Here is a 743-nt window from a genome sequence, read left to right as displayed (position 1 = left end):
TTTATGCCCCTTTCCTTACTGGCACCCTCCTATCACTCCTCCACTGGATTTCGTGCATTCTGTCATATATGTTAAAGCCTACTGAGTCAAGTTTGTGTCCCCAGATGTCCCTCGGTGTGAGTCCATCCACTGGAGCCTGTTCAGCCTGTCTAGTGTCAGTCCTTTAAAGACCAACTCTCCATCCGGCAGTGATCAGCTGCCAATAGTTCCTCAGCTAAAGTTGGGGCCTGTTGCCCATTTCTCTAGCTCTATGCTGCTTGTCGTCTGAGTTTTCACGGTCTTGTGCATGCTGTCACCATTTCTGTAAGTTTATATGATCATGTTCTCAGAGGTCTGGAGACAGTTTCCTTATGATCATGCACCACTGCTGGCTCTTACAATCTTTCCACCCTCTCTTCTGCATTGGTCCCTGAGCCCAGGGCGGGCAAGCTTTAGTATAAGAGTCCTATTCAGGGCCATGCAGTCTGCAGTCTCCCATTCTCTACACCAGTTGTGGCCTTCTGTGTTCGTCACCCTCTGTTGCATGAGGAAGTTTCAAGGATTCCAAGCTATGTCAACTCTCGAAAGATAAAATGTGCACCATTATTTGGTACCTGGGAGGGTTCTTACATGATGTAAATGCAGTGATTAGTCACATGAAAAAATTAAATCTAATTGTAAAATCACTGTATTGTAATGAACTCACGAGTAAAAATATCACACAGCTAGATAAACATAGCCACTCAAATAAACCCTTACCCTGT

The sequence above is a fragment of the Nannospalax galili genome, unplaced genomic scaffold (assembly GCF_000622305.1).
Source record: "Nannospalax galili isolate Female #2095 unplaced genomic scaffold, S.galili_v1.0 scaffold1086, whole genome shotgun sequence".
Classification (NCBI taxonomy): domain Eukaryota; kingdom Metazoa; phylum Chordata; class Mammalia; order Rodentia; family Spalacidae; genus Nannospalax; species Nannospalax galili.
The sequence above is the reverse complement of the archived record's forward strand: the minus strand, read 5'-3'. Positions refer to the sequence as shown.